General features: G+C 44.0%; 1 protein-coding gene across 1 annotated transcript in view; it reads left to right on the top strand.

The window, feature by feature from the left end:
• Positions 1 to 853: 853 nt before the first annotated feature.
• The window catches only part of PRLR (prolactin receptor), a 130,874-nt gene continuing 107,432 nt past the window's right edge, over positions 854 to 24,295 (top strand). Inside the window, exon 1 of the mRNA XM_081132505.1 lies at positions 854 to 1,210. The gene's annotated coding sequence lies outside the window, so the exon portion shown is untranslated. The remainder of the gene's footprint in view (positions 1,211 to 24,295) is intronic.

The following is a 24,295-nucleotide window of genomic DNA, read 5'->3' as shown; positions in this document are numbered from 1 at the left end:
GAATTTGAGCCCAATTAAGCACAAGCAGTCCTTCTTGATAATTGCATTTCTTCTCGGGGTCAACAAACTCAATAGCCTTCGTTTAAAATATTTTTCTTGGTGCCCCTCTGAGCTATGGAACAATCGAGTGCAACATTCATGACGTCAGACAGACACCAGCAACTTACTCATTGAGGGATAACTTTGATTCAGGCAGCTGCTGCTATTTGTTTCCGTATTTTTCTTTTGGGAGAGAAAAGGTGGTGGTTGTGCGTGTCCAAAAAGAAAAAAAAGGACCACATACAGCCCTATTAGAAAATATAAATTCTATGTCCGTGGAAAACATTAGTTAAGCACTACCAGTGTTTCTGTGTTATACTCATGTGGCAGAGAAAACAAACACAGCACCCTGGAAGTTTGGGCCTTGGGGTATCAAAAAAGAAAGCAAAACTTCCTTGGGTGACTGACTTTTCTTTTGCCCCTTTCACTCTGAGCCTGCCTTCTCAGCAAAGGTGAGATTCAAATCCCTGGAGGCCCCCACACCCCCACCCCCAAAGCTACTGTTCGAAGTTATTCAGAAATATTTTTTTTAAAAAATTTAACACGAGGCACCCCACATTTTGGCTGCCAGGGGAAATATCACCTTTGAGGTCACTGAATTTATTAAGCCGTTGTTATTATTGTTTGTCTTGTCTGTTTTCTGGTTCCGTGTCAGTGGAAGGTGGGTGGCCCTGATCCCGCAACACCAAGCTGGGGAGAATCCGTTATATCTTCGCTGCACCCCGGCTCCCCCCACCCCCTCCCTCCCCGCCTCCCCGCCTCCCCGCCTCCCCCCCTCACCTTTTAAAACTGGCAGGCTCTGGACGTTCTGGATGCTGAAGAAAATCACTGTTTTGCCTCCAGCAAGGAACATAAATGTTGCAACAGTGACTCCTCCCCTTATGAAGAAAGACTGAACAAGTGCACCGTGGGGAGCTGCTACTCGCAAGGCCACCCGGCTGCGCACCGCGGGGCAGGAGCTACGGTCCCCTGGCGGCGCCTCCTGCGCGAGGGCCGCCCCCGCCGCGCCCGCGCCCCGCGCCCCCGCCCCGCGCCCCGCGCGGTCTCCCCGCTCCGCCCGCTCGCCCTGGGCTTTCCTGGCTGTTGCAGGAGCAGCCGCGCGCCGCCGACTCCGCGGTCTCCTGCAGGAAGCGCTCGCGGCGGATCTGGCGGACTTTGCGCCCCGACAAAAGTGAGTAGCCGGGGCTCCCGAGCGCGACCGGCGCGGGCCGGTCGGCGCCGGGGCCGCGGGTTCGAGGCCGAGCCCGGGAGGGGCGCGAGGGCGGCCGCGGGCTGCTCAGCGGAAGCCTGGAAGGCAGCCGCCGGCGGAGGGGCTGGGAAAGCCGGGACTTTTTATTTATTTATTTGTAATCGAATGTATTTGGGTGGCCTGGGTCCGCCGCAGCCTCCAGCTCGGCGTTGACCGCCGTCGGCGTTTAGGTCCCTTCTCCGAGGACCTGGAAATGCTGCCCCCTTCCCCAGCGCTTGCAACGGCACGGGCTCGCCTTGCTCCGAAGCATCCCCGGGTGCACCTTTGAGAGGGAGTCTTGGCGTGGCCGTGGCATTCTCAGAATGTAAACGATTGGCGTCAGAGTGGAAAAAAAAAATTAAAATAAAAAATAATGGGATGGAGAAGGGGCTCGGACAGGTGATGCGCCCACCGTGGGCGGACTCAGGGATTTCCAGCCGCCGCCGCCGCCGCCCCCGCCGCCTCCCCTGTCCGGTGGGGAAAGTTAGGGCTACCTGGCCGCCCCCCAAAGGCAGCGAGGGGGCGGGGGGGCAGGTCGGCTACTCCCGGCTGCCCCGTACCCCGAGCACAGGGAGGCGGGTTGAGGGGCACAGGAATTCCAGCCCGAGGGGAAGTCGGGCAAACTCCGGGAACAGGGGGAGCCAGAGCGAGGTGCGAGGGCCGGAGCCCTAGTTCTTTGAGTAGGAAAATAGCCTTTTAGTGGCTCTGCCAGCATCCCGGGGAAGCAGCCCGCCTGCCCTCATGACAGGCCGTCTAGGGGTTCCCGTGACGGGGCTGGAAAAGGTTGCTGGGCGTTATTATCAGTCTGGGGGGGCTCGTTTGTCTTCATTCGCCAGGTTGGCGGGCAAAGGTGCTTCTTGGTCAACCCAGTGCTGCTGGTCCGAGCCCTGTCCCCGGCTTGCAAGCTTGGGCAAGACGCTTCTCTTCTCTGGGCCTCAGATTTCTTTGCAATAGTTAAGAAATTAATTACTCCATATATAATATATATATCCCATTAACTATTATACACGTGCATGTGTGTGTGTAGGTAGAAGTGCAAGGAAAAAGCACATGGGGAAATTTTAATTTTAGTGGTTCTTTAAAATTGGAGGGCTCTTTTTAGAACTAGCTCTGAGTCTTCTTCAGCAGTAGGTGTAGGGGGAATGTTCTTAAGAAAGTACGTAAAAATTTGTAGGCAACCCCTGATGCTTCATAGACGCTCCCTGGTCACCCTGCCCGGGCCCCAGGTGAAAATTCTGTGTCTAAAGGAAGCCTTCCCTTAAGGCCAACCGGGCAGCTTCTGCTGGCTGCTGGGCTGGCCCTGGGAATCATCGACAGCCGGGTCTGGAGTCAGCCACGTTGCTGAAGGTGAAAGCCCTCCTTCTGAGCTCCAGGGACACTGTTTCCTAAGGGCTTCACCCATCTCTGCCTCCTGGGGAACCCTCCCCACAAACTCTTTTAATGACTTCTCTAAGTGTGCTCCTCACCCTTGGAGTCTCCAGTCCTACAGACAGCCCTGGAGAGCCACCTGTGGAGGGTCACTGTCTGTCTCAAAGAAAGCTCTTCAGGTCACCCAGTGGGGTGTCAGGCAGTGGGGCCAAGGCTTGGCTTTGAACTGAAGTGCCATTTGCTCCCCGGGGCGTTGTAGAAACAGTAAATGGTGTTCTTTTGGATCTCTGCACTTTGCCTTTAAGGGACTAGGGACTCGGGTCTGCCGCTGGGAGTGCCAGCAAGGTATAGCAGAGGACACTCGGACCTTTGCAGCCCAACAGACTGGGCTTCCAGTCTTGGCTCCCACACTTCAGTAAGTTACTCCTCTGAGCCTCACTTTTTCTGTCTGTAAAATGGGGAACAATACTGCCTTTCTTGCACTGTTGTCAGGAGAACGGAAGTAGTATTTATATAATGTCTGGTCTATAGTCAACGAAAAACTGCTATTGTTAATGTTAATGTAAGGTGGTAAGTGTTAAATAGTTTCCTGCTTTTTAGGGCACTCTCTCTGCTACAGGGCTTATGCCAGTAGAAAAATGAGTGCAGTCCGTTCTGGTCTGAATATTCTCATACATGAGTGGTGGGTTCAGCGCGCAGTCAGTCGGCTTACTGCTTCACCGTCCTCAAGTAGAGCACCGTGTGTTGCCCGCAAGTGAAATCTGTCCAGACTGGCATGAATTCTTAACCGCTTTCCTCAGCTTTCTTTTGGTCCATAATCTTGAATACAAAACAGCTAGATCTTTGCCTATAGCTATAAAGAGCTGGGCATGGAAACTGGAGAGATCTCCTGGCTGCATCCATCTCCAGATACACCAGAAACTATCTCTGTAGAGAGAAATGTCTCCACTGTCATCTTTCAAAGCTTGGCACAGATTTAGCCAATTTAACTTCCCCTCTCTCCCCTCACCTCCCCCACCCTTGATCTTGGTCCCTCAGTTGTGAGAAGTTGGATGACATGGAAATATGGGAAAGAAATATCACAACCTTAAAAGGAAATGGGGTACCCTCGAAGTACCCATTCGAAAGATTGATCAGTATAACCTGGCAGGGCATTCTTGCATGCAGAGATGATAAAAGTTGATACCTACCACTCATCGAGCCTTCGAGCTATACTAAGTGCTTTCCTACATAACCTCAATGATTTTTATATCAACATTGCAGGGTATAAATTATCATTTAAACCTTTACAGATAAAGAAACTGAGGCTTATAAAAATTTACATAACTGGGCCAGTCTGCATAGCTGGTAAAGGCAAGAGCTGGGGTCCACACCCAGGTCTGTCTGACTTTGTCACTCACTCTTTCTCCCAGTGCTGCCAAGCTCCCTGTATCAGAAAGTTGCATCGTCCCAACTGGATTCCAGTTCTTCTTTTAAAGAGCAGGAAAACTAAACCTTCTGGATGGCTTTAAGTGGCATGAACATACACTTTGCATGTGACACATATTTATAGACAGCAACAATAAAATCACTTGTAGAGATTAATTTTCCTTACCCTTCCCATGTCCTGCTGTTAGACTAAAGATACCAAATACCAGACCTTGGCAGGTGAGGTTGGCTCTGGGCCACTGACTTCCTGGGCAATCTTTTTAGGTTAAAAAGAGGTATGGAAGTTCCATTTTCTCCTACCTTTAGAGTCAGGGCACCATTTACATTTACCTCCCTGGGTTAAGCATTCATTCATTCACTCATTCATTCATTCATTCATTCATCAAATACTTGCTGAGCTCTGAACAAGAGAGACAAGGTCCTGGCTCTTGTGAAGCTTCTATGCTAAAGAGAGTGACAGATGAGAGGCAGGGAACAAATATGTAAATAAGATAACTCAGATGTTGATAAATGTTATGAAGAAAGTAAAGAGAGGCTGGGGACTAGAGTGTACCAGGTCTTTTGAGGCAACTTTAAATAAGGCAGCCAGAGAAATTTTCCATAAGAACTTTATGTTCACCCTTAAACTTAAACTTGCATGATAAGAGGGGACCAAGCCATGAAGGTCTGGGGAAAGGGCTGCTTTAGCAGAAGAAACCTCAAAGGAAAAATCCAGAAGTATAACACATGAAGCAGTAGAGCCTCAAATACAATGAAATGGCCCCTTAAAAATCAAGTAGGGTTTTATATGGGGGAAATTATTGTTTCAGTGCCTATTATACGATTCTAAGCTGTGCTGTATACTTTACACTTATTTAATCTCCTCAACAATCTGGTGAGGTAGCTACTTTTGTCCTGATTTAATAGCTGAAAAAAACTAAGACTCCTGGAGAATAGACAGCTAGCCCACAGTTGCAAAGCTAGTATTTGAACCCCATAGTCTGTTTTGCTCCAAAGCCCAAAACTTTTTGCTAATTTAGCAGCATGTGGCCTTCAAAATAATCTCTTCTAGGAGAAAATGAAAATATCAAACGTATGTTAGGTAGCTAAATTTGGACAATGATTTCTATCTGCTGTCCCAGATTCATTAGTGTGTCTAAACCCGTGCTGTGCAATATGGAGCATTAGCCACAAGTGGCTATCAGGTACTTGAAATGTGACTAGTCCAGATTGAGATGTGCCAAAAGAATAAAATACACCTTAGATTTCAAAGAACAAATACCCCCCAAAATCTCATCAATTTTCATATTGATTACATGTTAGAATGATTATATTTTCGATGTATTGGTTTAGATGAAATATATTAAAAATAATTTCATCTGTTACCTTTTAATATTTTTAATGTGGATAGATAAATTTAAATCACACTTGCAGCTCACATTATATTTCCACTGAACAGCACTGCTATAGAATAATAATTTGACAAAGATATGGTAAGAAATTTTTCTTCCTTCTTCCTAACATAACTGTTCCTCTGTTCTTGACTCAAGACTTCATCTCAAGTCTGTTCCCAAATTCAGTTATTCGGTGAAGCAGGAAACAAAGAAAAAGAGGCCTCTCTACGCCCACCCCTGAGCTCATTCTTCTGCTGGGCAGGTGATAATTTGCAGCCCACTTTATCATGTCACTGTTGGATCTGATGAAATAGACCCTGTAGTTCCATTCGTCATCTCCCAACCTCTTACTCAGGCAAATTGCAAGAGACTTTCAGACATCCTATGACCAAAGGGTCATTTGGAATCTGGGTTTACAGTTTTTACTTTATCTTTTTATTATTTTTATTTGTTTGTTTATTTGACTCTTGTTGAAAATATTACAGATGTCCCCCTATTGATCTCCTCCACCCCACATCCCCCCCCCCCCCCAGGACTTCCCCATACCAACGTCTGTGTCCATGGGTTGGGCTTATAAGCATGTAAGTTCTTTGAGTAATCTCTCCCCACCCACTCCCCTCTGACATCCCTCAGCCTGTTCCATGCTTCTATGTCTCCACACCCTGGTCAACACCTGTCTTTTGTTAATTTGTTGATGGCAGCCATTCTGACAAGTGTGAAATGATACCTCATTGTGGTTTTAATTTGCATCTCTCTGATGATTAGCGACGTTGAGCATTTTTTCATATGCTCTTAGCCAACTGCATGTCCTCTTTGGAGAAGTGTCTGTTTAGGTCCTTTGCCCATTTACAGTTTTTACTTCAAATCATTTCCCAGGACAATGCTTCTGTCATTCATGGCACTTCGTAAAGTCAGACTAGGAGTCAGCCCGGGCTTCTTGTTTGTGTGCAAATTTCCTGAAATAAGTCATCTCACTGTGGTGACAAATGTTTCTTCCTCTCTCCTTTTGCTTAAAACACTTTGAATACGACTCAGCCTCAATTTCCAGAAGGGTTGCTCTGAGGACATCACAGAAGGCCATTTGGGTTTCTTTTGTCCATTAGCTAAAGTGGCCCTTGAGGATGTCAGTAAAGATCTGATTTGTTCCTGCAGTTTTATTTCTTCCAAAGGGGAAAGTAATCAGATTCCGGTATTGTGAGAGGAAGCCTCTGGCCTGGGATATCAGAGGCCTGGATTCTACTTTTGTCCACTGGTTTGGTTAGTGAGTTGCCCTCACCCGCCTTCGCCAACAGTGCTGTAGTGAGTTTGGAATTGATGAGATAATGCCACATCAAATGCTAATGGAGAAATGTGCTGTAAAGATGTGGGCCATGGCTACCCCTGATAACCTGAGGACCAATGGCTTCTGTAGACATTTGCCTGCAGGGAAAAGTTTCCTTCCCATGGCTAGAGCAGAAAAGCTGTACAAGATGCTCTTTGAGACATACAAAGTCGCGTTTGTTCATTTCCACTTGAAACCTAAGTCTGGAGGGAAATGGCACTAAGAAGCTGATAGGAATGGATTTTGATGTATCTACATCAACAGTAACACACATTTTTCAGCATCGTCTAAGCCAAGAAATCAGTGCCAGACGCCATGGGGAAAATAACCGGGTCCTTGTTCTGGAGGAGCATGTTACCTCGTTGGGAAAACGGCATAAACATAAGACATCAGGAGCAATGTAGGACGGCAGCCAATGTTACATAAATGATACATTTAGAATCTGGAGATGCTGGAGGGCAGTGTGCCCTAAGCCCTAAAGTACAGTGAGAAAGACAAGGCGAGAGATGGCCACTGAGGATGTGAGGCCATCAAATGCCGACGTGGAGACAGGAAGAGAAGGTGCTCGGAGTAAAGAGAAAAGCACACGTGGCGTGGAGGCGGAAACGTGTGCGGAGTGTTTGGTGATCTGAAAGAGAACAGTTGGAATCACGGGGAAGCTTTTAAAAACGACTGATGCCCTCGCCCCATCTCCAGCGTTTTCATTTAATCAGGTTAGGGGTGGGGCATGCGTGTCAGAGTATTCCAGTGTGAAGCCAGAGTTGAAAATCCCTGAGCAAAAACACCAGGTCTTTAGATAATACCATGGGAAATAAAATTAAAAGGGTACTATTTTAAAGAGCATTTGATGGACAATCAAGATGTGTGGTCTTTACTTTGTAGAAATTTTATATACAAATATATTTCTCTGTAGTCGTTTTCACTCACAGATACGTTGTTTGTAGTGATTCCGTGAACTGGGATGTTGTAAATAAAAGGTGTAACCAGCTGCCAATTCCCATATGCTGTGTACTTCTGGGGTGCCCTGCGGTGAACCTGAGCTAAGGATGGGGCAGTTGGTATCTCACAGCTGCTCCTATTGACCAGACTTTGTGTAATCACTGCAAAAGGCGCCCATTAGTGCCAACATTACAATAGCTATTTCATTACAATCTGTGATCTCCCCACACTTTTCCCATTTTACAAATTAGGAAATGGAGTTTAATTAGTTGCCTTGGGCCTTGAGCGTGCTGGGAACAAAGGTGAGAGCAGAATTCTCAGCCATTGAATTCCACTTAATCTTATTTGGCTCCCGAAGAAAGTTTGCCCAGTCTCCTGTTACAGAATACTCTGTACCTGGCAATGTTATTTTTTCAATGAATGAATTAGTGATGTGGACCAGTAGGTAAAAGACGACTAGTCTGGCTGAGCTGCCAACAATGTGATGAGCGTTAGCGGCCCCTCTGCAGGCAGCCACGGGGTCCCAGGAGCCTGCGTGGACCCTAGTGAGCTTCCATTCGAGTGAAAGCTTGGTCGTGCACACTCACAGCTCATCCACTCCCACCTCTGGGACATGAAGGCCCCCTGGCCCCAGCGCTTTCTAGCGATTCTGATTCCTCTTTTCCAAAGCTTCTATTCACTGAATATTGACTTTTGTTATGCACCTGAAAAAAGAAAGGGAAAAAAAAGAGAGAGAAGAAAGCCTAGCAATTTTTACAGCTGCGTTTTAAAAGAATTCTTTGTACCGTATGTCTTGTTCTGGGTTTATTGCCAGTGGTGAGGCTGGGAGATCTTTATGAAGGGTAGCAGGAAAAAAGCTAGAGTCTTGGCACTGCAGCCTCTTTTGGATGAAAAGATAGGTCAATTTTCTGCCATCCCAAAATGGTCATTTTCTTTTTCTCGTCTCAAAATCTATTACTGATTTAAGAACAATTTTCGGTATCTTTAGCTATATCAAAAAAGCAAGCCTCAACGCTGATTGCATGTGAGAATCATCTTGGGAGCTTTAAAAAACACGGCTGCCCAGGCCCCATCCACAGACCCCTTGAGTAAAGGTTCTCAGAACGCACCCAGGGCATCGTATTTATTTACAGTTCTTCAGGTGACTGCACAGGGCATCAGTAAGAGCTGAACGTACGGCTCAGCTAGGACCCAAATCTTCATTCCTTGTTTCTACTTCTTGCTTTGGGTAGCATGGGCCCCAGAGAAGCATCCACACCATGTTTTTTGTGGGTAGCAACACTGTCCTTCTCCTCTTTCGAAAGCATGATTTCTAACATAATATTGTTTTCTATCTATATAATCTAATCCACACTCAGAGGGGCCCTGTAGAGCCGTGACTAAAATTCATGTATGTGCAGTTTGGAAATCAGGTTGCCAGAAACTTGATAATTATGAGATTGAGAGATAACGATGAAGCTTCCCTGCCACCCATGCATTAAATTTCCCAGTTGCTATGTTGATCTTTAGTTAACCAATACTTGCTTTCCTGTCTCAGACAGTTTAAAGCCAATTAACTTCATTCCTGTTCACACCCTTATTAAAAATATAATTAAAGCTGTATTCTCCGGGGACTGTCATTGGGTAGAATTGACGAGGTGATCTGGCCCAGAAAACTCAGTTGTATAAAACCCTCTCAGTCCCAGGAAATGGGTCGGGTTGCAGAGGCTTTTCAGCATCAGACTGGGCTTCGGGGAGTCATGAATTTTGGTTTGGAAAGGGCCAATTACAAGTCACCCCAAATATAGAAGAAGCTGGGTTATGGAAAATCATTCCAGGATCAACCTGAGAATAATTATCCAGGGTCCAGTTACGTCTAAGGCCCCAGCCTTTCTCAGAAAGTTGTATTATTACCAAAAACGGCCAAGTTTTTCTACCGCATTGGGAGGGAGGGGACAATGTACCACCGTACTTTTCTGGAGTTCTGAGATGACAGGATTAAGAGGAGGTATGAAACTGTTCAGGAGATTGCAGGGAGGAGACGGACAGAAGTCTGCTGTGGGCCACACATCTTGGGCATTGACAGTTTTGATTCACTCGGCTCTTATTTATGGAGGGTCTGCTATGTGCCGGGAGCGTGAGGGGAGCTGGAGTGGCGATGTTACTGCTGCCGTGGAGTCTGCATGCCAGTGAGAGGAGACATCCTCATTAAGTAACAAATAAATAAAACTGAGTGAGTTAGTGCTAAAAAATAATTAAGCGAGGTGAAGGGAATAGAGTTTAATGAGGGCTGCTTTAAATAGGCGTACAAGAGTTGCTCTCTCTGAGGAGCTAGCACACGCATTTTAAAGAGAAAGCCACTCAAAGACCAGGAAGAGAGTGCCAGGCAGAGGGAACAGCAAGAGCAAAAGCCCTGAGGTTGGAAACGGTTTCACATGTTCGGAGAACAGGAAGCGGAACAGTGTGGTCGGTCCCTACGCAGGGAGGGGGAGTGTCGGGCAGGAAAGCAGCCTGGAGGTAGTGGGATGCAGTTAGGATTTTAGGTGTTCTAAGGAAATAAATTTTAAGTAGGGGAGTAAAGTGTTTTACATGCATTTTAGAGGTGGCTCGGGCTTCTGTATGGAGAAGGGACTGTGGACTGGAAGCAGAGGGAGAACGTGGGAGGCTGATCAGGAGTAAAGCATGAGACGAAGACAGAGCCATCAGGGTGGTAGCCTGGGGTCGAGTGCTGGGATCCCGAGCCAGTTTGAAGGGGACCAGCTTGGCATTCAGATGGACAGGGCCAATACAAGGGACAGCAGGCCTGCTCCTGGCTGAGACCGTTCTCCTGCCTCTTTCTGGCTGCAGCCGCTGGTTGTGAACCGAAATGGAACCACCTCAGGTGTTGTTTGGAAACATGAGGGACTTTGACCTTAACTTGTTTAAGCAAAAAGACTGAATTCCTGTCCAAGGCAACATAACTGTTTGCTGCTTTTTGACTCCTAACCATAAACAGTTCATCCTGTCTCCTAAGACCATTCCTATGGGTTTTGTGTTTTTTGATTACCATGCTTTTCCTAAGTGCTGAAAATGTCCCTTTCCCATCGCTGGCTTCTCTCTTCTCTGAGTATTCCAATGCTTCGGCTGTGCTTCCTGAGTCCTTCCTTCCTGCTGTCGGACGTTTACACGCGGTGTTTTGCAGTTGGTGGATTTCTCCGTATAAGTGCTAACACCATAGTAGCAAGCTTTCAATGAGCACTTACTATCTCAAGGCGTTGTTTTTAGAATTTCACATTTTAACTCTAATCCTCCCAGTCACCCTTTGAGTGAGTCCTCTAATTACTATTATTATTTTATAAATGAAGATGTCATTTGCTCAGGATCACACAGCTGGTGAGCAGCAAAGCCAGGACCTGACCTGAGTGCGACCGAAGAGCTCCAGGCTCTTGGTCACGTCAGAGCTGTGCCACTTCCCATCTGTCTCCTTTGCACTCTCTCCTATATAACTAACGCTGTTACCTTCAGATTTAGACTTGCTTCTCCTGAAAAAGTCCACACAGCACCACTAGGAGGCACTTCTTTGGGGCAAGGAAATGGGTCTGGAGGGGAAATGGCATAATCTAGAGGCTGGGTGCTGCAGCCCCTTTCCAGGATGTCTCACATCTAAACCACCTGCCATCTGCCTGGTAGCAGGATGAACCCCACCTGGGGAGCTGGCTGGACAAAGTTGCCAACAGCAGAGAACATTCAATGAAATGCCCCCTCGTCTCCTCACCCCCTCTTCTGCCCATTACTTTAGTTTCTGTGTGGTGCCCGCCTACCTGTCTCTTCTCAAAGGACCGAAGAAATCGATGTTATTCAGTAGCCGTGCAGCAAATTCTAGCTGCTCTCCAGGGTCATTTGAGGCTGGCCCTTAGAAACTAACAAAAAGAGTCATTAATTCATTTGTTATCACATTTTTGCTTTAAAAACATTGAAGATTCGACCCAGAGGTTTATTATTAGAAGTGAAAAAAGCCTGGGGAACACAATAGTTCATGTTATCTTTCTACCTTTCACTGCATATCTACTTCCAGAAAATTCTTCTCTCATAATCAGCAGAACAGAAACAGACCTTCTCCTCTGCCTAATGGTAGTAACAGCAAGTTGGACAGAACTGAGGTTTATACAAAGACACTCATTAAGGTTTTTTAACCCTGTTAATGAATACTTCAGCAATGACAGTAAAAGCAGGAGTTGTGGTAATTCATCTCCTATGCTGAGTTTTAACTTGTTATGTCAATTAAGTAGAAGGCTTTTTTTTTGCTGCAAGTGCTGTAGGGTTTATAACGATTGGCATGCCTTCATTGGAAATGTTGAATTTCTCTCATCATCAATATGTTCATTCCACTGCTAGGTTTTCAATAAAAATGTTACTTTTCAATGTCGTACAGTACATGTTAGATATCTCCTATGGTGACCTTAACCTCCCAATTCAAAACTACTAAGGAAAAAGAGAACTGTAGTTATAGTTGCTTTAGACCTTCATCTCATTTAAGTTAGGAAGGTTGCAATCCAACAACACTTAATTAAAGAAAGTTTGGAAGCCACTTCAAGTCTTTGAATATCCCCAATATCTCAGAATCCTACTACTGGATTAATTCTTAAAAAATCATCTTCAAACCAATAAGATAAATTCCTCCTTTATTGGACAGTTTTGACTAAATATTCAGCAGAAAGTGAGGGTGAATATCTACCAAATGTGGGCATGTCCTAAAACCAAGTGATTCAAAGATCAGAGCAATGTGCTGTCAGCTATGTGATCATTAGGGTGACTCCATCACCTCATTGGGGTTTTGACTGGCTGAGTTTCATTTTCCTTTTAGCAAACTTTTCTGATTTTACTTTTCAGAGGACATCACTGAACCCATAACACTGTTCAGATCTGTGACTTTTACATTTCTGTTTACTTTTGTACATGGTTTGAAATTCAAGGTACAAAAGAGTATTCAATGAAAACACGCCTTCCCTTCCCTGTCCCACAGCCACCCATTGCCCTCACAGGCAATCACTCTTATTAGGTCATTATCAAAAACACACCCTGTATATGATTATGGGCTAATGTCCTCTTTTAGTTATTTCACATCCGAGATGCTATGACTCTGTGAAGCCAGAACCTGCATCTATTGCTGATCTCTCAGTCCTACAAACATCTCATTCTTATTGATCCTGGAGCTTCCTCTCTAAACTCAAATGCATTGTTCAGTGTGGCTATTGAAGGGTGAATGGCTGTCTTTACAGAGAATGGTCTGTTTGCCATGTATAGAGGAGGAGATGAAGTTACATGAAATGCCTACCTCTGGGTGTCGGTGGGCATGTGCTTTTAGTGGTGCATTTACAAATCAGCCAGATGGAGTTGTTAAGTATTAGGGTAAAAGTCCTAGGACCTAAGCCCACTCTGGCTCTCTCTTCTGAAGGCATCTAGGGATGTTACACACACTCTCTTTTAGGACGTTGGAGATACAGGCTCCCTCCTGCATTCAGTAAGCCTCGCTGTCATTACGGGCCTCAGAAGTCTCTCAGCAGGAAAGGAATGCAGGGGTTGGATGGTCTGAAGGATGGGTGGAGTGGAGTTGAAAATCAGTCAGTGGAGCTAGCTGCCTGGTAAGATTTGGGAGGAGTGTGAGGAAAGGCAAAACCTGTGACCCAAAGGAGAATTTTATTTATTTTTATTCTTTAAAAAAATGTAGCCTTGTTCACTGTGATAACAACAGCAATGACTAAAAGTTTTGAGTACGTCCTATGTGCTAAGCATTACTAAATTCTTTACATACATTAACTTGTTATCAACATAATAGCTCACTAGAAACAGATCTACTCCCATTTTATAGAGGAGAAAATGTGTTAGAGACGCTGTAAAAAACTCGCCTCAGGTCTAAATCTAAGATTTGACCCAGTGAACACCTGAACTCAGCTGGTGAACTTTAGAATTGAACTTAAAGAATGAAACATTTATGTAACAGACAGAGCCTTAAAAGTATAATGAATTTTAGAATGCACTCATTCTTTCCATGGCATTACTCCATCACTCTATTTATCTCCATGTGTTAGTCAGTCATATGCTTAAAACTGATCAACACCACTATGTAGTAAACTGCCGGAGGGCAAGCTTACGGGCTGACTCGCGTTCGCGTTTGTATACTCTACCTCAGAGCCTAACAGTGCCTTTCCAATTGCAAAATTCAGTAAATGGGTTAAACCTATCAGAAACTAACGTTTCAAATCATCACAGAGGACAGATGGTTTGAAACCAAATCCTTGTCAGCTCTTATCAGTTCTAACTAAATCACTGTCCATGTGGCCTAAAGAAATGGAATTTTGCTAATTACCTGTATAGGCCTGGACTCCAAGTTTATAAGGGAGCCAACTCTCTTTGTGTTGACCTATGTCACAGGTGTCCATGGTCATCAGATACTAATGACTACGCATACAGTCCAATACGCATATGTTCTCTAGGGTATCATATAAGGCCTAAGGAAGAAGTTCACATTTTTTCATCTCTTTTCCACTATCATTCAGAAGGAATTATCTTTTGCTTCCACTTACCACACTAAGATGTCCCCACATAAACCTCAAGTCCTTTTTTTGTCCCCACTCCCATTCTATTGTCTGCTTTCCTCTGTCAAATTCCTTCTCTGACCTGAACGTTTATAAGAATGTGTTAAAGAACTTGATAAACCATCAGGCCACCATAGTTCAATAAATGAACAGACCCAGCATTTGCATTTTAATATTAATCGTTCAACCTAACGTCTTCACCACTGGAACTGTCACTAGCAGCTAGGTGGGGGAAACCTATCTGGGACAGGTGAAGACCTCCAATCACATCTTGCAGTAGCTCCTGCTGCCTTGTGTAATAACTACAGTTGTGTGAAGCTTTGTTGGTGTCCCACTGAGTTAGAAGTAAGCCCTCAATGCCAGACCCCTTTCTCCTATTTCTAAATATCAGTGGTTAGGGTCTTCCAAGAACTCGAAAATTGACCTCAGGATGAGTCTTTTGTGCACCTTGCAAATGAGAGCATTCATTGGAATCAGACTAAGCACAAATCTCAGCTCCGACTTCTCAGGGGTGTGGAGCAAGTTAGGCACCTCTCCTGCCTTACTTTCTCATCTGTGTAAGGAGGACACTAGGACGTACATTCCAGGGGCTGCTGGGAGAATGAGACCAGATAAAGTATGTAAAACACTTGGCACCAAGGAAGCACTCAGTTCATGGGAGGCACAAGTATCGCCTTCCTCAAAGAATTCATGACTTAGTGGGGACACTTAAAAATATACAGTCGACAAGGCGAAATTCCAAGGGCATGGAGTAAACGTTGGATCTGAGCTTAGCATGAATAAATGAGCTTGTGAGACCCTGAAACTCCTTGGGTGAGCTGCTCAGTTCAGCCACTTCCCTTTCCCACTCCGTCAGCAGACCAACATGGCACTTCTGGTGGGCAGCCCTTATCACAGACTTTACCTTCTCCGAATACCAAAACAGCCGATTCCTTCTTCCTGCTGAATCTGCTTCAGGGCCATGCCACTGAGAAGGTGTGTGACCCGTGGAAAGTTTGCTAAACTTCTCTTGAAGTTCAGTCGCCTTCTCTGTGAAAACAGATGATAATGCCTACACTCCAGGACCGTTTTGAGGCTGGAGTAAGACAATGGGTGAGAAGCACCTCAGCTGTAGTTGGCCCCCAAAATGAGCTTGCTTGCTTCTCCCATGACCCAGTGCTTCCCGATGGTGTGAGTGGTGTGTCCCACGTGTAGCAAAGGCTGTAGAGTGATAAATAGTTTGTTGATTTCGTTCTTTGTACACCCAGCCACAAATGGCGGACTTTGAAGGTCATGGCTCTTGCCAAATACTTCACTGGAGAGGTAGGTTATGAGCCTCTGGAACCCAAATCTGATAAGTGTTCAGGAAACCTCCTCGGGAGAGATGAAGCTAGTAGATTAGCTCAGCAGTCCTTCTCCATTTGCCCTACATTTGGTGCCAGCAGGCAGAGCAGAGCTGGTTGGGCAGTGTGCAATTCTGAGAAATGAGGAGAGGGCAGAAACACCTGTTCTTCCTGTAGTAAAGCTAAAGCAAGTGGAAAAATCTCTGGAATATATCAGCACCATTGGCAAACACAATGGGAAAGGCTGGAAATGTGCTGCAAAAATTCACAACGCTGGTGAGAGCTCTGCTCCCCCACTGGTGCTAAGGAACCTGCCAGACTGGCCTCACACGGGACAAAAGGCCTGCACGGCCAGGGCTTAGGCCCCGCAGGAACTGGGCCCCAGGCACCGAGGACTGAAAACCAACCGCACAAAGCGTGCTTGTTTCCACTTGTGAGAGATGAAATGATAGGAGTTTTGTGATGCACTAACCCACTTCCAAGGCCAAACAATTCCAAAGGCAAAATGCCTGCCTGCCTTTGACCACGGGGAAGGGTCCTCCGGGTGGGCAGTTGTGCCATGGGTGCGGGCGACTGCCCCAGAAGGATCTGTTGGGTGTAGATGCTTGTTGTTCACGGTTTCATTTTGGTTCTTTCCATTTGTTTCTAATTCCATAAACATGATTGTGATTAGTGGTATAAAAATAAAACTTTCATTTGTGAACAAACTGTGTAGTAAGAATCCAATAGCAAAAACTACAGGAGATTAAAATTATAAGAACAACAGTAACATGGGCTCCAAATACCTTGTGTTGTGTTGTTAAAATGAGAATCAGTAATGTTTGGGGAACACTTTAAAGTCTAAGGTGTGGCCAAAGTGGAGTAACTTAAAAGGTTGTGAATTTCTTTTAAAATAGAGTCACATGTGGCTTAGGGAAACCTTCACCTGGAATATATGTGATACTTATGGATTCTCACCAAAGTTATCAAGAGACTGATTATGTAAGAGCTTGGCAAATACATGTTCAAATGTAAAACAGCTTCTCCCCATGGTGGTATTTCATGGAGACCTACTTTACAAAGTGGCCATTGATGGGGACTTTTCCACTGATACTCATTTGGGAGCAGACAATGAATTTCAGTTAGAACGTGACTATTGTACAAGGTGACAGGCAGCTGTGACTATTCAAACAGCTCTCATTCAGTGGCCAGGCATAAAGCTTCTCTGGGAACCTTTCTTCTGTATAAGGAGACAGATGCTATGGAGAATTTCTTTTTATGGGTGAATTTGCCCAGCAAACTGCAAACATTCAACGGGAGTGAAAGAAGGAATGACACTGGTTATTGTTGATGAGAGTTGAAAATGAAATACCATAATGAATCTCATACTAAAACTTGGTGACTGAGTCAGAGTCCTGCACTTGAAGAGTTTAGTTATGATGTCTCAATATTTAGAACTTGATGATTAACTGTGGGTTTCCCCCATCCATTTTGACAGAAAATTTAAATTCTGTCAAGTAATTCTGTAAGTAATGTTTTAGAAAGCGAGAAAGGATCTTAATAGTGCAACCCCAAAATAGCAACTCCCTGCCTTCTAATTGGTGTCAATTTGTGAAGTCTGAACGAGAGTGAACTATGATCTCCATGTTTAACAATGATTTCTATAGTCTGAGTACGATTATCAGAAAAGAGATCCAGGCATCTGTCCCTGAATGAAATTTGTCCCAGAATATGGGTTTCATTGTGCAAAGTAGGAACAAAAAAAGCCCAAACAATGGAATGGTCTCCCTAAGTTATTCTCTTATATAACCATTTAGGCAGTATAAGCGTTGTGATTACCAACATCATGTCATAAGACACGTATACAAATTGATTTCATACCAGGGAACTTCACTGGGGGTAAAAAAAGTCACTATTACTGATGACTATGAATTTGGTTTCTTTGTGGGTAAACACTGCTAATATAGGTGGTGTACAGGAAAGTGCAGTATTTTTATCTAGAAATCAGAAGCCCTAATCTTAGTTCCACCTAATCTTATGACATCTCTTCGTAGTTCTGAATTTTATTTCCCAACAACTCCATGATACAGTCAATAGGGGGCCAGAATTGAAACACATTAAAAACAGCTAAATAAAGTCAGAATTGAAAAGCATCAAAAACAGCTAAATAAAATAAAGATGGTGTTTTCTCACCATCTTCCTAATATTCAGGAAGCATCCTTAACTTGATTACTAAACCTGGATAGATAGGACAGTCAGATGACTGGTAAATACACATTTTTGAGGTTATTCTTATGACTATCAGAAATTGCTGCCCTAGACAAAATTCTGCAGCTACCCAGAAGTGTTATCTAGGAGAACTTAACTCACCCTACTTCATGTGGACCTCAAATATGAATAATATTTGCATGTTCCCAATATGTCATAGATAGCAAACTTTTTCTGTAAAGCACCAGATGCTAAATATTTTAGGATTTGAGAGAAATACAGCCTTTTTCACAATTACTCAACTCTTTCCTGTCACACAAAAACAGCTGTAGCCAAATGCATAAATCTATGAGTGTGGCTATGTTCCAAAAATTTAGTATCAGAAATAGTCAATGGTCCAGATTTGGCCAACAGGTTCTGTTTTGCTGACCCCTGTTCTAGACTTTTTTTTAATGCCACAGTATCCATCATCTGTTGTAAATAAATTTATCCTAAATTCTGTTTAACCTATTAATATTTTAGTCAATGTTACATAGTACATTGTGAATCTGTTGTCACACAACACATAAATTTATCTAAACATTGGCTTGATCTATTAATATTTAGATATTATTAACATTATGTCACAAATCTGTTGTCATGCTATATATGAAATATTTAAAATCTTTGTTTACTCTATCAATATTTGTAGTCAATGACAAGCACACTTTGAGGTAACAAGTGTCTTGAGTTACCTATGTGTCGGATAATGTAGCCAGTCCTCACCCCTGCCTGAACCTTTCTGATCAAAGGGGTTTTACGGAATAAGCCTATTTATCCTGTCCTTATGTTTCTTAAGACTAACCATTTCCTGTGATAGCTTTTATCCTTACAGGCTGAATAGTCCTGATCCTCAGGATTTGTCCTTAAATAACCCTCTCTCGTCCTCTCCTTGATCACTTTAGGCCCCGTCGCTGAGTCTCCTCGGGCTCTGTGAGTCCTTGAAGTGTAGCAGCTAGCCTGGAACACATTGTCCCAGGTTGTTCCCATCTTCCCTCCTAATGATGCCCAGTTGTGCCTTTTGACTACAGCAAGCAATAAACAAAGTTAAAAGTGTGAAAGTAGAAAGCCTAGAGGGTTATGGGAAAAACAAAATGGACTACATGGGGAAAAAAAAAAAAAAAAAAGAAAACATTGACTCATGCAAAACACTCTGAACTGACTACTGATGTATTCTATAATTCCTGTCGCTCTCAGCCGTGACCACAGGTAAGCTCTCTGGGCCGGTGAAAAGGGCAAGGGCGGAACCAGCACCCCGCTTTGCCGGGAGGAATCCGTGGTAATTTAGAGTGACAGTGGGTCTCTAATGGATGCCAACCACGCAAAGAGCTTGCACAAATTACACATCTTCTTGGGATGGGAAAATCTAGGCTCTATTTTAGCACAAGGGGCTGAGTAACTCTGGGATGAACTCTGCTGCTCAGACAGGACCACGCTGCTAACCTGGGAAGATCTCCCTCTGCACTGAATTCTTTCCCCTGTCTTCCAGACCCATGGGAAAAGGTAACCTTAGTGAGGTCGGTTACAGAGGGACTATGCTGTCATTGAAAGTCCTGTGCACAGGTTCAAATTAAAATTTATCATACATCATTGGGAGTGATCCTACAAAATGCATTAATTTCTCAAACCCCTTAGACACTGTGCTAGGTGCTAGGTAAATAATATCGAGCAGAATGACCTCTGCCCAGGGAGAGCTTGCAGTATTACGAGGAAGTACATGCCCATCAAATTCATGTACATTTGTAAGTATGGTTAAGACAACAAAGGAGAGGCGTCTCATTCTCTAAGAGAGCAACCCCGAGAAAGTGACCAGTGACCTAAGATCAAAATGGTAAGGAGGTTTTCTCAGCAACAGGAACAGCACATGCAAAGGCACTGAGGCAGAGAGAGCATGCTAAACGTGGGCGAATAGAACTACGAGGTGACTGAACCAAGTTGAAACAAAAGATGAGAAGAAGCTGGGGAGTGAAAGAGAGAGAGGCCAGGTCATGCAGGATCTCAAGGGGCGATAAGAAGCCTCTGGGGTGTTTGAAGAAGAGAGTTAGCATGATCCAATTGGTATATTTTTATTTTTTTAGGTTTTTTTTTAGTTTTCTTTAGCATCTTATTTTTTTCTTTTTTATTCAGTGTATTGGGGTGACACTGGTTAACACCATATACAGGTTTCAGGTGCACAATTCTGCAACACACCATCTGTGCACTGTATTGTGTGTTCGCCACCCCAAGTCTGTTCTCCATCATCGCCATTTCTCCCCACTATAGCCTCCTCCACCCCCCCTCCCCCCGCCCCCAGCAGTCACCACACTGTTGTACAGGAGTCTCTTCTCTTTTTTGCTTAATCTCCCCCCACCCTGCCCCTCAACACCACCCCCACCCCCCAAACCAACAGCTCTCAGCCTGCTCTCTACCTACGAGTCCGTCTCTGTGTTGCCTGTTAGTTCATTTCGTTCATTAGACTCCACGTATGAGTGAGATCATATGGTATTTGTGTTCCTCACTGGCTTATTTCACGGAGCATGATGCCCTCCAGGCCCATCCATGCTGTCGCCAAGAAAAAAGAACCACTCAGGCTGTTCTGTGGAGAATATCGTGGGAGGGGAGGTTACGTGCCTTGGACTCAGAGGTTGACGCAGTTGGTAAGAAAGATGAGCAGTGCCAGTAACTGGCCCCGTGTGAGTTTGAAATTACAGACAGGACGATGGCCCAAGGCCACGTCCCACCACCAGTAAGGTGTCTTCCTTTGGGAACGTGTGCAGATGAATGTTGTAGCCCATGGTCCAGTGTGTTAATGCTTTGGGATCTCAGGCAGGTACTTCTGAGGATGAAAAGGAGATTAACTAACTTCTGTTTAGGAACTCGACAGACATGATTTTCCTTAGTGTCTACTTGGTATTTCCATCTCCATGAATTATCTCCAGCAATAAGCCAACTAGCTGGTTTATCTGTCCTCTAAGAGTGGTCAGTTCTCAACAGTGGGTCTTAAGTACCCTATCGGTCTTTGAGGGTTTGTATTTTTTATTTCCCTACCTCTCAACACTCATTTTACCTCAGGAGAAGAATATTTTCTAGATTAATGGAGTCTAAGCAGTTTGATTTTTTTTTGGTAAAGGAGATGAAAGAAAGTAATTTTGCCCAAGAATATAAATGGTTGATCTATAGCATATTATAGATTGGGTTCCTAAAGTCGGTGAAAGGTTAGAAAAATTGATTTTCATATAGGCTTAAAAATTTTATAACCTTTTTCTGGCATTATAGAATGGAATAAAGAAAATTGTTATCACCTATAATTCCACCGCCCATTAAGAGGCCACATCAAGTGATTGACCTGGAAATGAAATTAAAAGTGATTAAGGACTACGAAGGTGGGAAATCAGTGATGGTTATTGCTCACCAGTCATGCATGTCCCATTCCACCATGGACACAGTCTTCAAGAACAGGAACAAAGTGACAGAAGCTGTTGAAGGTTCTGCTCCATTAAGGGCTAGGAGACACATAAATCCGAAAAGGGCCTCTATCAGGGACGGAAAAACTCCAGAAGCGTATCCCTCTCAGCCCTATGATGATCACAGCTAAAGCAAAAATTTGTTTGCTATTTGGAAAAAAAGGCTGGACCCGACTGCAATGCTGAATTTACTGCTATCTCTGGGTGGTTTAAATAATTCAAGAATCTTTATTCATTACATAATGTGAAAGTGAGTGGCGAGTCTGTAAGTGCTGATGTGAAGGCAGCTGAAGAATTTTTGGAAACTCTAGATAAGCTAATTGTGGAGGAAAACTACTTGCCAGAACAAATATTCAGTGTAGATGAAACCTCCATATTCTGGAAACAGATGCCTGAAAGGACTGTCATTCGTAAGGAGGTCAAGTTAATGCCAGGTGTCAAAGGCTTTTAGAGGGCAGGATAACAGTCTTGCTTGGGGACAGTGTTGCAGGCTACACATTGAAACCATTTGGGATCTGGCAACTTGAGAACCCCTCGCCTTCAAGCACATCGACAAGCACATATGCCAGTCTATGCCAGGAGCAATGAGAAGTCACGGATGACTCAGCTCTTCTTCCAGGATGCCCTCCTGAACTGCTCTGTCAGCAAAATGGAGACGTACTGTTTGGAAAATAATATCTCTTTCAAGATTTTTATTATCGTTGATGACGCTTTCAGGAATCCTCCTGTTATTAATTATCTTCATCTCAGCCTCAAAGTGGCGATTCTCTCTCCAGACACCACCTCTTTGATCCAACTAATGGGCCAAGGAATCATAGCAGCTTTTAAGGCCTGCTACCTGAGGAGGACCTTTGCCCAGGCTATTGCTGCAACTGAGGAAGACACTGAGAAGACTCCAGTGCTATTCTGGAAGGCTGAGACCTAGGCATCAGGAACCTTGCTTGGGCTTGTGGTGATGTCACCAAGCAGTGTGTGAATGGCATCTGGAAGAAGACACTCAAGAAGTTTGTCCGTGACTTCGCAGAATTTGCCAAAAATGAGAAGGTTGCAGAACCCAGCCAGGCTGCGGTTGAGATGGCAGGCGGCTTGACCCTGGCTGCAGGGAGGATGACTGCAGGGAGCTGCCGGGCGGGTGCTCCCTGAGGAGCTGGCTGGCGGGGAGTTGCTGCTCGGGTCAGGGAGGCACAGCTGAAGGAGCAGCAGGTGCACAGCCAAGGGGCAGCAGGGCTAGCAGCTCTCATCAGCCTCCTCAAGAACAAAACTGGACCACAGCACCCAAAGGTTTCTGTTACTAGAGATGAATATTCACGGCGCATTATCTGCTTACAAGCAAATCTATGAAGGGAAAAAAACCCAAGCAAATCATCATAGACATATTTCTGAAAAGAATGACACCTCAAGAAGAGCCTGAGGCAGGAGCGAGGCCAGAGGCACTTATCAGAGGAGATGACTACTCCCTGCGTGTCACTGGCCCTGAAGACCTTCCGGTGAGACAAGATGTGGAGGTGGAAGACCCTGTTTAGGCCTAGGTTAATGTTGTGTTTCTGTCCTAGTTTCTAACAAAGAACCTTAAATAGGCCAAAAAATTTTAATTTAAAAATGGAATAAAAGATGAAAAGTAAGGATATAATTGAAGTCACCAGCATCTCTCTTTTTGCTACCTTGCATTTTGATGACTCATACATTCAGTATGTCCTAATAAAGACCTATACAGTATGAACTATAAAAATGGTAAGGATATAAAGAAAAAAATGTTTTTCTACAGATGTACAGTGTGTTTGTGTTTTAAGCTAATAGCTGTTACAAAAGAGCCAGATTTAAGAAAAATGAAAAAGTTTATAAAGTAAAAAGTTACAGTAAGCTAAAGTTAACTTATTATTGAAGAAAAAATACTTTTTATAAATTTAGTGCACGGTGTTTATAAAGTCTGCAGAAGTGTACAGAATGTCCTGGGCCCTCACATTCACTCACCACTCACTCACCGACTCACCCAGGGCAATTGCCCGTCCTGCAAGCTCCATTCCTGGTAAGTGCCCTACACAGGTGGACCATTTTTCATCTTTTATACTGTATTTTTATGTATCTTTTTTACATTTAGATACGTACAGATACACACATACATGGTGCTGTGTTACAGTTGCCAACAGTATTCAGTGCGGTAACAAGCTGTACAGGTTGGCTGCCTAGGAGCGATAGTCTAGACCCTACAGCCTGGGTGTGGAGTGGGCTGTACCATCCAGGCTTGTGAAAGTACACTCTGTGATGTTTGCACAGTGACAAAATCACCTAATGACACCGTTCTCAGAACGTATCCCTGTTATTAAGCAACTCATGACAGTATATATATATACACACACACACACAATCTCCCATTGGTGATGTGACTGGGAATGTTTTAAACCTGTAGATCAGTTGTGGGGAAAAAGGACATTCTTTTAAATATTGAATCAGCCCATCAAGAAGCATTGGCCATCTCTCCACCTACTTTAATTGTCCTTTATATTTCTTTCTAAAATATTCATATAGGTTCTGCACATTTCTTCTTCGGACTATTCTTATGTATTTTATAACTTTAGTTTTTCATTATAAATGGATCTTTTTTCATATCTTCTCTCTGATTTTGCTGGAATATAGGAAAATTACTAATGTATGTGTGTTTTATTTACTAACTCGTTAAAATTAATTATAAGAGTTTTTAGTTGATTATAAGGGTTTGTAAGCATAATCATGATGTTTGTAAGTAGTGTTAATTTTCCTTTGTTCAATAATTGCATCTAATTTTTATTTGTTGTCTTATAGCATTGATTATAACTTCATTAAATAATAATAGTGAACATCCTGATTTAATATCAATTTTAAGAAGACTGCCTCTTTGTCTAACATTTTTCAGAGTATATTCTGTGAGAGCTAATAAAATAAACTTGGGAAGTGCTACAAATGAAACCCTCTCTCCCAGGGATTCAGAATTCATATTAAGAGTCTGAGCTCTGCAGTAAGAAAACTTGTTTAACTGAGTTCAACCCAGAACTCCTAAAAATGCATTTGACCACAGAA

The sequence above is a fragment of the Miniopterus schreibersii genome (assembly GCF_964146895.1).
Source record: "Miniopterus schreibersii genome assembly, chromosome: 3".
Classification (NCBI taxonomy): domain Eukaryota; kingdom Metazoa; phylum Chordata; class Mammalia; order Chiroptera; family Miniopteridae; genus Miniopterus; species Miniopterus schreibersii.
Note: the sequence above shows the minus strand (reverse complement) of the source record. Positions and strands in the feature narration are given on the sequence as shown.